The sequence below is a fragment of the Lissotriton helveticus genome, chromosome 1_1 (assembly GCF_964261635.1).
Source record: "Lissotriton helveticus chromosome 1_1, aLisHel1.1, whole genome shotgun sequence".
Taxonomy (NCBI): domain Eukaryota; kingdom Metazoa; phylum Chordata; class Amphibia; order Caudata; family Salamandridae; genus Lissotriton; species Lissotriton helveticus.
This window is the reverse complement of record NC_136057.1, coordinates 1,346,730,060-1,346,743,197: the sequence shown is the minus strand read 5'-3', so window position 1 is coordinate 1,346,743,197 and position 13,138 is coordinate 1,346,730,060.

Here is a 13,138-nt window from a genome sequence, read left to right as displayed (position 1 = left end):
GATCTTCACAGGAAGACAGGGCGAGGAGTGACTGAGAGGTGTGCATGCATATCTGCGTGTTTATCTGTATACGTGTATGTGTACACAGTGCTTTAAATGGGGAAAAATAAGTGCAGGTACTCATTAAAATGAGCTAGAGGTGTGGCAAGTGGGCGGGGCTACGGGAAGATATGATCATACACAATGACTTCTGTGGGAGTTGTAGCACATATCAAAACAGATGAAAAATGTGTTTGTCAACAAAACAGATTACCTCATTACCCAAATTCAAAGCCAAACAGTGATATGTTAACATTTCCTTGTTTTGTAGTATTTGCTGCTTCTTAATGCCATCCTGTTATTTGTTGTTGTTTGGCACAATACTATATAACTTCTCAAGCGTGCGCACACACACTGAAAGCAACAAGTACACATGGACACACAAGCATTCCACACAGTCCCCTTAAAAAATCTCCTGAGAGTGTCCTGATTCTCTCCCTCTTTCTCTCATAGAAGAACATGCACACAGGTAGGCAGACACAACCAGGCAAGCGCACAGCCATATGCAAACACTCACACAAAGTCTCAGGTGGGATTAAAGCCATTTTAAACTCCTTACCTCCCATGGCTTTTTAATAGCTGCTGTCAGCCTGCTGCTTCCATACCTGAGTTTGCACAAATCCACACAATAGTGTGAATGTGAATAGCAGCTGAGGTCCTAAATGGGGCCTCCACTGTCAAACACAATGTGACGGTGAACAAGGGACATCATGCAAAAAAGCCCACGCTGAATAGTTCAGATGCAGCTCAGCTCAGGAATACTGTGGGCCTTGGCTGTCAGATAGGTTCCAACGCTGACACCATAGTGCTCACCAGCACTTGCAGCCAATCCGCCTACCTTTCATGAGTACCGGTACTCTCCTCACAATAGAGAAGAGCAGTACTTATAGTGATACAAATAAGAAGTGCCGGAAGTCAGTACCTGCTTATGTGTGACATTTTGGTGGTTTCAGTGTGTGCACAAGTGACATTATACTTTCAAATGAGTGACACAGTTTCTCAGGCTAATCAAAGCAGTAGCTGGTTTTTGTGTGGTTTTCGGGGAATTTTCGATTAAGCAAAGGTAAAAACCCACCTTTTGTAGTTAATCAGTGAAAACCAGTCAAGGCCAAACAAATGGAAAACCTTTCAATATGAACAACTCCTCAACGTGTCCCAGATGACGAAGACATGAAGATGTAACATAGGCAAGCATGTGTCCCCACGTTTGCTGTACCTGAAATAGCCTTCTTCTAAAATGCCCCTAGGTTGCATAATTTGATGACCAGAAGAACCCTGAAGTTCCTCCCACATAGAAATAACTAAAGGGTTCTGCTGAAAACAAAACTGCCCACCGACCTATCAGCTGAGAGGCGCCAGCGTGGATTTCAGCTGGTACTAATAACCATTGAAGATTAGAAACCATCTGAGTTTAGTGAAGCGCATCAATCGACCCCAATGACACATCCAAAGTCCCACAACCAAACCCTATCAACCATGCACCCTAAGAAATTTCATTGTAAGTATAAGCGCTATATAATTGATGAAGGGTCACCAAAGTACTCAGCAATTTAAAAGTGCCTTAGGCCTATCATATGGAATGTGCTACGTAAAAGAATCGCTATTAACATCTGCTCCATGTGTTACTTCTTTAAAAGGCCGACCAGTCTGTGACCTTGCGCACATCTTTATAATCATGCATAAGAACTGGCAGTGGCATATCTCAGTGTAGGCTGCCGTCTTCTCCTGTTTCAATGTTCCCACCTTAACTGCCCCTCCCGCTGACCCTATTTCAGCACTGAAGTCCCCCACTTTACAAATCCTCCGGCTTCTTTCATAGTCTCACCCTGTTCACATCACACTGTCTTCTGGCTCAATCAGCCCTCATTATCCCTCTCTTTTCTACATTGCCTTTCATGTGCGGATCGGGGCCCCACAATTAGGCAGATTATCGCAGTGCTACAAGAGCTGCATGAGACACCGTAGACGGGCGTCTGGCATGTGCGCCAGAGGGCCACGGTGGGGCAGGGACAATAGTGCACTCAGCATATTTCAAGAACTTACGGAGCGGACTGAGGCTTTTCTGGGTAACCAAACTGTGGGAAGAAAAAGGTTCACGGGTATCCCCAGAGGTGGTGTTGTGTAGGCACAGTAGGTAAGGAGGGGGGAGAAGGGAAGGGGGCCTTCCCAGGGACCCAGTTGTATACCTGAGCGAGCGTCTTCAAGGCTTCCTAACTGCGAAAGGCTGGCATATACGGCTAGGGCTGTAGGAAACCAAATAGAAGAAGACTGAAGCAGAGTCTCGACTGTCAGCCGCGAGTAGCATTGATGGTACGGGCCAGCCGCAATGACTCTCCGGCTGCACGGTTCAGGTCGGACACTCCGACCTACTCACGCTGCGGCGGCATTGGTTGCACTGGTATGAAGGGCACCACTCTCCAGCCACGGTCACCGTCCGGCGAGCGGGCATTTACTAGGAGCTGCCAAACAACTTTAAACTATGCTGCGTGCGCCTTCCCGCGCAGGCCCGCCTACGCTGTTGGCCAATTAAATCATTACGTTCAACCTGCCGTCAGCTATTGGCGCGGTGTTTGGTAAAACTTATCCGGCGTGCCGCGAACTAAGCCATTCCAAAGCCCAACGCAATGGTAATGTGTCACCTAAGAGCTTTGGCAATGGCAGTCAGTGGAGGTGCTAACTAGCAGCTCTCCTGCAGGCAGCTGAGGTGGTCCTATAAATGAGTGACAACGCATTTCAGTGCGGTGATGCGGACCTCCACACTGGAATGCGTTAGTCAGACGCCTAATCGATGCATGGCTGGTACTGTGCTGAGGGGGCCCCCTGCTGCTCAGAGGCCCCCCCGCACCGCGGGGCTGCGGGGGCCGGTGTTACGCCCCTGACTCCCACTTTTGCCTTACTCTCTCAACAAGTCTCTTACATTTTCTCACCGTTTTTTCCCCTACTTGCCTCCAGTTCTCCCCTCGATGCTGTACTCATCCCCCAAGTTTGTGTGTGTGTATATATATATATATATATATATATATATATATATATATATATATATATATATATATATATATATATATATATATATATATATATATATATATATATATATATATATCCAGAGTTTTGACTTTACACAAATGTGTGTTAAAATACCATTTCTAAGCCCATTTATGATTTCAGAACTCAACAAATACCTGCCATTTGTATCTGAAAAAGTGGCAATGTTAACTTCACCTGTCACCTCACTTCTTTACATTCCTCTCTCCCCCTTCCTTCTATGTTCACCTTGTCTTTCCTCAAACCAAATACATCACCAATTGTCATTGGAGCTCATTCCTGGAGCACTGCAGGTCCCTGCTATTCATTACCCTAGGGCAGGCCTAAATTCACACCATGAACGCATTACCCAGGGCAGCCACTGTTATCATCTAAATGCAGCGATTAGTGTTGGAGGGGCACACAAAGGGAAGCAGCTACAGTGCTGAACAAAAACTTGAAAAGAAAAAACCCAGACTTTGCCGAAGGTGGAGGATGTCATGCTGCCACTCACTTTACTAGGTAGGGCCAGTGCCATACCGTAAATGGGATTGGATTAGTGACTAGAGCCCCCAACTCATTTCACACACCTGACGGAGGGGTGGGGGTAGAGGCGCTAAAGCGCTTTCATCATCGCCGCACACCAGATTGACAGTGCAGGGTCTGCCTAGAGGCCCTGCACTGTTAATCACAGTGTGACAAGAGCCCACTCAAACCCCTGCAGTTTGGGAACAATTAAATGGGCGCTGCTAATCTTCAACAGCAACTCTGCGAAAGGGCGGCTACTTCACGCCTCATTTACTTGCAAGTTGCTCGGAAGCCCTGCCCTGCCCTGAGCTGGAGGAGATGCATAACTTGAGCCTGCCGTCGGTCAGGGTAACGGTACTCTCCTGGTCTACAGAAAAGTGCCGGTACTGACGGCCCAAAAATTCGGAAGTGCCGGTACTCAGTACCGGTGAGTACCGGCTCATTTAAAGCACTGTGTATACATCTATGCGTGGATGTAGGAGACACTGCACTTCTGGGAGGGTGGGGGACGGGCACTTGGGGAGCCTTGGCTCTAAGAGCCAAAGCACGAGTGGAGGCTATCAAAACAGGCAGCTCACATAACAAATGTCATGAAAGAAATGTGCTAAAGACTTTAAAATTAAAAATATTTATTGTTCTCACATCTTCAGTGTCTCAGTTAATTATATAGGATACTGTCACTGAATGTCACATTTATTGAAGACATATTTTTTAAACATGAATTCCTTATGTCCTGACGACGTTGTTATGTTTTTACCCAAAATTATTGTAATAGTTTTAATTATATTGCCGATATAGTTATTAAATCGTAAGTGTGTGCAAAAATCATATAACTACGCAAAATATAAAGCCTTCATTTAGCGATACATTTTCGCATGGAAGTCATTCTTGGGTACATTTTTGACGTGACGGTGTATTTTGGGCTAAAAAAGCACAAAAATACAACTTACATGAACACCAGCTACTCGCGTTCTCGTTGTTTACACTGTTACCCTGCTTCTGCGCTATCATTTTGCTTCAAACCATAATTAGCCAATTCGGGAAGTTGGGATTTGCGACTAGGATTCTAGGTTGAACGTTGGGCAATTTAGAGGCTGTAGGTTTACATCCTTTGATTTCCTTTTAACACCAAAGGTCAGTGCATTATGTTCAGATATTCAAAGATTGATATTCAATTAGTGTTAGCATGTTAAGTTCAATAAATACAAACATGCATATTACATATGCGTAGTCATTAGATTTAAAGGTGTGATTTCCTGTTTGGAATGTTTGCGCAGATACTGAAGAACAAACACAGTGGACCACACATGCCTGTCTGACATGGGGCTGTACTTTGCAAGCGCCTAATTGAAGAACTATAACACATTGGGCAAATTGGTCTTTAGGTCAAATCTAAAGCTAGGACAGGAGACACAGCCGAACCTGGGGCTGTAGCCTCCAACCCCATGTTGCGAATTTAATAGCGGGCCCAACACTTTTAAAGGTTTCGTGGTAAACTTTCCAGGAATGCTCAATCGCCTTCTGGAGGCTTTAATGACTTTGCCAGAAGTTGGACATCTTGTGTCGAACTCTGGATGAGGGTAACCTCCAAGGATCTGTGTGGCAAATCTAATCCAAAGTATGTCGTCAGCACCTCCTCACGGAGGAGGTCTTGAGTGCTGGGGTGTAGTGTACCCAGGCTCTTCCTCAGAGGAATCCCAATAGTTTGTCACACCCGCCCCCCCCCCCCCCTCCTTGATGGCCACCTCCCTGGGGATAGAATCTGGGACAATGTAGTTGTCATCTACTCTGGTGTCGTCAATGCTCTGAGAAGATAGTATACATTTGAGTATGTGTGCACTTTGTAGGGGCCCTCAAAGCTTGCCAACTGCCTCCAAGTGCCCTGCATCACATTTTTCTGAAGCTTTGCTAGATTAGAAGTATCCTGGGATCTCTTTGGAACAAGGGTCTCTTAGCACTAAATTATTCTTCCCTTTTTATCATGGAAAACAGGCTGTTAACAGCATTAGCTGCTCGTCGAAGCATCTCTGAGCCTCCCTTGTTTAAATTTACCTTTCCCTTATTTCATTGAGCCTTGAGATTCTTAACAGTTGTTTAAACCACAGAAGTAGTTACCGGGAGTGGAAAAGAGAGGTCCAGTACGCATGCTCCCTAGAACATGTATGTACTACACTCGAGGCTAACTGTTCCTAAAGGAGATTCTGGCCCATTGGGTCTGCGGATAGGGTGAAGATCGGGGGAGCGTAAAAAAGAAGTGTGGGGTGAGAAGAAAGGATAGAAATTTTGTTTGTCTCAAGATGGAAGTGTAGTTTAGGGGAATTTCTTTATTTGGAAGAGTTGCCCTCACACACCTTTGAAGGTGTATTGCTTCATCATTGGGCGTTTTTGCTCCTCGTGGGGTCGGCACTGCAATCCCCAACGGGCCCCGCAAGAGGGCTCTTTAGCGAAGATCTTTTTGTAAAAAACGCTGTAGTGGTGAGTGTGGGTGTGTGGAGCACGTGAAAGAGTGAGTTAAAAATACCTCAGTAGTGCCCAATAAGGCTTTTATTTCGGTGGACCCAGGGCTAAAAGCCTTTTTATGGGCACTACCGAGGTATGACACCTTCAAGTGGAGTGTGAGGGCAACTCTTCCAAATAAGGAAATTCCCCTAACCTACTCTTTCGTCCTGAGACAAACTAAATTCCTATGCCCCCTTTTCCCCACCTTTTTTTTTCTCCCCCGATCTTCACCCTATCCGCAGCCCAATGGGCCGAAATCTCCTTTAGGAACAGTTACCCTTAAGTGTAGTACAGTCTTAACAGTTGACCATACCTTTCATTGGTGGTACCAGGACTTGAATCCATAACATTCAGAGTTAGGGTCTGACACATTAGGTAACTCACTTCCACCGTGGACCTTTTCAAATTAGCAAAATTGATTTTGCTTCAGAAATGGTCTCATCTACCACATATCACAGCAGGATCTGGCACAAAAACATGTGGTATACTCTGTAGGGATAAGTCCATCATCTTGACTGCCTTTAAAGTATTGGTTACAAACAACCATGTTCTGACCAAATATGCAATGTATTGAAGATGGAAATTATTTTTGGGGCAGGCAGATGATATTTATTTCACTGTACTAATATCCTTCCAGTTAGTAGAAACACTGCCATAAACCACCAGTCTCGCATAGGGCCCATGCACTATCCACACATATATGCATTAACTAGGGCCCTCGAGGTCTAAGTACCTCCAGCTTAAGGTTCCCAATGACAGGGTGCCTACTGCATGTTACCACCACCCGGGAAGCTTACCACGAAGGACAGAAGTCTATTAATTACCCGAGGAATGATTTACCACAATAAACAAGTAACCAATAAGACATAATTTATTGAATAGCCAAATCAATAGCAAAAAATAGTTAAATCAAACAAATTCAATACATAAGAAAAAAACTAGACCATTTAAACTTGGCAGAAGAAGGCCCGAGAGGAGACTGCACAGGTGGTTATGCACAATAGGCTTTGATGACTGGTGGTCTCCATTTTTGTTCTTTTTTACTATTCTTGGTATATCTAACACACATGTGAACATTTAGCAAGCAGAAGAACCTAGATTTTCAGAAAATAATTGGGGGTGTTTAATTTCCCCATTGACTTGCTTTGAAGAGGAGACAATTTCAGGCGGGAGAAAGCTACATTAAAGTAACTTTTGGCTTTACAAATCAGGAGTCACCCACCTGAATTGGGTTGGTTGATATGTATGATTTAATTAATCATTTATTAGAGACATGAACTTGGGAACTGCTGCTGAGTTAATAATTTGAAGAAAGATTATGCAAATTCCTTGCCTCCAATCCTGAGATAGAATTTCTGATTCTGGCTGGTATCCCTGCACCTATATTTGTGGGTTATGATTTATTTCCACTGGAATGGGAATGACATGTAGACCTGAGAATACTGGGTCCAGATCTGCATGTTTTTGGGAGCAACAGGAGAGCAGAACTGGTTTAGTTTCAAGAACAATTATCTGCCCCCTAGTTCAATGCTTCAGAGTATGAGCTGGGTTGGGCCGGGCACAGCAGCAGTCTGCAGCCCCTGCTAGCCGGTAAAGGCTCTCTATCTCTGGGCCCAGAACTCATCATTATTGGGTCTGGAGATGGAGGATCTGGTCAACGCATATTCGGAGACAGTGGAAAATGCGTAGATGTCCAGCGCACAACCCTGCCAAGTGCCACACATCCATACATGCCAATAGACCTGATTCAGGCATTCGACACCCGATTTGTAAGCCAAAAATTCCTTTATTTTAGCTATCTCAAGCCTGAAATGGCCTCTACTTCAAGACAAATCTATGAGAAAAATCCATTCCCTTATTTGTATCCAAAATCCCCCACTTTCCTGTTCTAAAATGTTGGCATGTATGCGCATCGCAAGTCACTCTAACACGAATCGTTAATCACACTAACACGAATTGTTAATCATTGCTTCATTTCCCCAGCCAGAAGATAAAGGGTCAGGAAAAGTTAGACAGTTGTCATGTTAAACCTCAGGACAGTGTGAGATGATAGGTCATTCCTGCTCTTTACAAACACAGGTAACTTGAAATTCATTGACAGTCTAATGCTCAATGGCAGTCTGCTGCCAGTCAGCAGCACTGGCCCAGTTTAAGTAAGTACATTTGAGCCAAAAGTAGGTGGCACATACTTCTAGGGATTCATATTGTGCAAAATTGGGTCTTTTGTGATATACATATTAATACATGGAGTTGTCAACTTAATTTTAATTATATTTAACTTTCACTCACAGTGTCACACGTAAGGACCTTGAAAGTCACATAGATGCACACTTAAACCATGGTATTATCACACATAAGCAGCTGCTGCCTGGCTGACCGATTGGTCTTTCTTAAAGGGACATCCTCCAAAGAGAAAGCAACAGGCTGTAATTCTCTCTGGCAGGGTGGCGGTATAGCTTACCCATGCCTAGAGAGTACACCATATCGCTGGCGTCTGATGCCAGCCGTAGATATAAAATAAAGAGGCGTGGCCCCTGACAGGCAGTGGGGACCATGTGATAGAACTACGCACTCGTGTAGCGTCCTCATTGCAGCGGCTACAGCGTGTGTGAAGCACCCTGCCAGGCGGCCCTATTACACTGGCAACGAGGGCGGAAACATACTCACGCCGCCTCACTACCCAGAGATCCAGTGCTCCACCACTGTGAGTAGCCTGCGACAACAGTGACAGCCCTGCAGCCACATGTAAAGTCGGCCTGGTGCCACTAAGGCCCTCCACTCACATAAAGTGCCAGCCTTCTGCCACTACTAAGGCCCTGCAAACCAATTGAGTACCTGTGTTCGGGCCAGCAGTTAACCCTCAGCACCCAGCCTGGGATCATGCACGCCTCAGTCCCAGCGCCTCCTGGTGGACGTCGAAGTCGGGGACAGGCAGAATCACTAAGGTACACTGTGCTAAGGCCCATCGGCATCCCAGCTATCCTTGGCCAGGTGGCTGCCATTCCTGTCCGGTAGAGAGGCAGTGCACGTGCTGCAAGGTTCTTCAACAGCTGCTTCACAATGGTGTCGATCACGGCCATCGAACCCTTTGTGGTGGACAGTGCCCCATCCTCCCTCGCCCCTAGATGGAGAGATTGGACTGACTGTCTCCAATTCTATTTTGAAGGGGCAGGAATTGCCTCGACAGACGGAGGGCACTGCTCCTCCACCTAGGAGGAAAAGATGTACATTGCATCTACAAAACTCTACTGGAGGCCACCCCAAACACGTATGCAACACTGCTCAATGCTTCGAATGCACACTTTGAGCCTATGGTGAACAGAGACTACGAGAAATGTATCTTTCGTCAGGCCAAGCAGGAAGCGGAGGAGTCCTTAGACACGTTCCACGTGCGTTTGAAAGAGCTGGCTAGCACGTGCGGCTTCCAGGATGAGCAGGAGGAAATCAGGGCCTAGGTAATATAAGGCTGTTACTCCTCGAAACTGAGGGAGAACATCCTCCAAGAATACGGAAAATCCTTGGCTGACATCCTCACTATGGGACGATCCAAAGAACTAGCAAAGGTCAGAGCTTCTCACATGGAGGCCACCCTCCACCGTCCCACCAAGACGGAGCAAGTGAACGTTGTGAAAGCCATGCCGCGCCAACACCCGGGCAAGCGTCAGACAGTCAGGAAGAAAGAATGCGGCTATTGTGGAGGCACGCCCCACCGCATGCAGGCCTGCCCGGCAAGAGGGAAGAAATGCTCGGCCTGTGGCAGGATGAACCACTTCGGGTCCGTGTGCAGGTCATCGAAACCCCACAAAGAGACGGCCCGGACCGTCGAAGAACTGCAAAGCAGTGAAGACATGGATGACGACACGGGTGACTACCCCGTCCATTACATGTTTTCAGTGACTCAACCGATCAAGAAACAACGCAGGCTCCCACAGTGCCGGATCCAGATTCAAGACCAAGATGTGCGGGCCACCATAGACACAGGAGCCTCAATCGAATGAATGGCCTCCGGCGTATACAACCAATTGAATGCACGCCCACCATTGCGCGAAGCAGGAATTTGTGTATTCGCAGACGGGCAGAAGACGCCCATCCCACTACAGGGATGTTCCAAGACCGAAATTCAGCAACAAGATCTGAGGATCCCCACAACGGTGTATGTCACAGATGAAGAGTGTGGAATCATAGTAAGCGGCTAGATGGCAGAAGAACTGAGGCTAATCTCCTATGCTCTCGCTGTCCAGGAAGAAGAACTCGAAGGCATTATGGAGGAGTTCAAGGACATCTTCAAAGGAACCGGGTGCCTCAAAGTGAAAAAAGTCTCACTCCACTTCGACCGGTCTGTTCAACCAGTAGTGCTGAGGCACAGACGCATAGCATTCCACCTACGGCAGAAGGTCGAAGAGGAACTGGACGCGCTAGACCGGCAGGGGATCATAGAGAAAGTCAGCGGACCCATTCCATGGGTGTCCCCAATCGTAGTTGCGAGAAAACCAAAACAGCCAGGGCAGGTTCTCATCTATGTCAACATGTGTCTCCCGAATGCAGCTATAAACAAGCATTGGCATAGCCAATAGGACGCGCCTTTGGGGCCTTATAAGTGTTTAGCCACGCAACAGTTGATGTTGTTGCACCAAGGATATGATATTGTGCTGCATAACTAAATACTTAGAAGGTCCCAAAGGCGAGACCTATTGGCTATGCCAATGCTTGTTGTAGAAAGTAACGGAGCCTAAAAGTCTGTTGTAGTGTTAAAAATCACAGAAAGCAAGGATTCAAGGAAACCAAGACGAGTTAATTGTCTGGGAATAAGACTCCTGGTTGTAAAGATCAAAATATTTTCGCCTGCAGCATGTGTGAAATGCAGATCGGTAACTTTTGATAAAGAAACAGCGGATGCCCAAGTAGGAAAACCAACTGTAGGTTGCAACAAAAAGTAAAATAAGCATTAACGTTTACACATTTTTTTTTTAATACCACACATGCCCTGTAACATTCACATATAAATCGTGCACAAATGTTTATAAACTGCAATTGGTGATTAATTGTGCTTTGTGCACACGTACCCATGGAGTTAGGGAAATATAATCAAGACCCCAGAATGTGGGTCCCAAGATGGTACGTCAACATTTACAAACCACTTTTCTCATGTGAAGTGTATTGTTCAGTATTTGCACACTGCATCGGGAGAACAGAAATATAATGTAATTGTTATATAAAATGGCTTTTCGACAAAGCATTTTGACACCGCATTGGGGTTTAGCGCAGAAGCATTTACAAAACGAATTTCTAATGTGAAGTTTGTTGTTCAGTATTTCCACACCGCATCGGGATAACAGCAATATTCCACATGTGAGGGTTATTATTCTGTATTTTCACACCAAGCATATTTTCATTTTCAGCCGAGAAGTGATGATATGAGTACAAGGTGTTTAGCACGCAGTATCTCAAAATAATTGTATGGCACTGTTGCAACACTAAACTGATAGTATACGAGTACAGCCTGAGTGCTATAAATGTATCTAAAAATACCTTCCCTGCTTAAGAATAGTTGTAGTTTAAGATGACAGTTGGAACTAATCTGCGTGGCGTTAAATGGGATGTATGAGTGGAGATGAAATTGACAAAATATTGAAGCACTGTCACTTTTACACTTCTCATGTAAAAGCAGTGACAGTTGAAGACTAGGGGGCATATTATCAAGACAGGTGATAAAATTATCGCCGCTTTAGCGGCAGAAAACTGCCGCTAAAGCGGCGATAATGGGCTTGATAATATGCTCTATGGAATTCCAATTGAAGCCCATGTTAGATATGAAGGACATCTAACATGAGCTTCAATTGGAATTCCATAGAGCATATTATCAAGCCCCCATTATTGCCGCTTTAGCGGTAGTTTTCTGCCGCTAAAGCAGCGATCATTTTAACGCCTTTCTTGATAATATGCCCCCAGGTTGTACTATACTCATGACATATGGTAGCACCATTTTTCATCTGTTTAAAATACTGATCCTATGCGAGCACAAACACGTGTCGCCTATGTTATAATAACACTTTCCCATGTTGCCGAAAAAAAGTGAAAAGTTAGAAGCCCAAAGAGATTACTCCGTAGATGAGCAGCCTTGGGTCTGGGCTGCCCACCCGCCACAGGTAGGCGTTATAAAGGCAGGAAGGCATAATTACCAATTAACCTAGACACGGGCGTAATATAAAAAGCTAGAAACGAGATGGAAATAATTAAATAGCACACAGCACGCCGGGGTCATACTTACCTGGCCACGTTTTGTATGCTTGAATGGACAGTGCTTTAAAAAGCGTGTTCAAGATGGAAATAATTAAACAGCACAACAGCGCACCGGGCTCATACTTACCTGGCCACGTTTTGAATGCTTGAATGGACGGTGCTTCAGAGAGCGTGTTTGTAAATGGTCTGTTAGCAACAAAACACACACGGTGCAGCAGTACTCCCCGGTCACAGCAGGGAAGAGGGCGGAGAGGAGTCTCTGAGGGAGAGCGACGTAAAGCCATAAAGAAAACTGGTGTGAAATAGCAGCAGGGAAGGGGGCGGAGAGGAGGCTCTGAGGGAGAGCGACGTAAAGCCATATGGCTGCTTTGCGCGCGTGCATGCATTGTGCACTGTAGCTCTATGCCAGCGATAGCACTTTGAAGACCCCCTTACTAAATGTCTCACTAGCAGCGCATGCGCGCTGGCTCAGCGAGACCTAAAAAGGGAATGTCACATCACCCCCACCATCGATGATATCCTGGGGGAGCTGAACGGCGCAGTGTGGTTCTCAAAGATGGACCTGCGATCCGGATATCACCAGCTGCCCCTCCATCCGGATTCCCGATACAGCACCGCATTCTCGACACACGTAGGACCCAGACGATTAAGGCGTCTGAACTTTAGGATCTCAAGAACCGCCAAGGTGTTTCAAAACACCATTCAGGAAGCCCTCAGCGGTCTCCCTGGAGTCCTGAATGTGAATGACGACCTGCTGGTTTACGCCACGTCCCTGGATGATCACCACAGAAGGCTCTGCAGCGTCTTC